Genomic DNA, 291 nt, shown 5'->3' on the forward strand with positions numbered 1-291 from the left:
GACGCCGGGGGGGGGGGGGGGGCACAGGAGCCCTTCATGCTTCCTAGCGTTTCTGAGGACAGACTCACTAAGCATGGAAACAGCCCCACAACGCCGTGGATCCACTGTGGGTGCCCCCTCCCGCTCCCGCTCCCTGCAGAAGTCTCTCCTCCTCCCTGAGCTCCAGGTGCCGCTGGCAAACCCTCCCAGCCAGGATGCACCGTGATTGGGGACGCGCTCCTCGCTCCCACGGCCCCAACTCAACACCAGCCACAGGCTGCACGCCTCCAGCGGGAACGCCGAGGCTCCAGG

At 67.4% G+C, this 291-nt stretch overlaps 1 protein-coding gene across 1 annotated transcript in view; it reads right to left on the reverse strand.

The window, feature by feature from the left end:
* Positions 1-291, reverse strand: part of FBF1 (Fas (TNFRSF6) binding factor 1) — a 30,034-nt gene that overhangs the window by 16,561 nt on the left and 13,182 nt on the right. The gene's annotated exons all lie outside the window — the stretch shown is intronic.

The sequence above is a fragment of the Myotis davidii genome, unplaced genomic scaffold, assembly GCF_000327345.1.
Source record: "Myotis davidii unplaced genomic scaffold, ASM32734v1 scaffold274, whole genome shotgun sequence".
Classification (NCBI taxonomy): Eukaryota; Metazoa; Chordata; class Mammalia; order Chiroptera; family Vespertilionidae; genus Myotis; species Myotis davidii.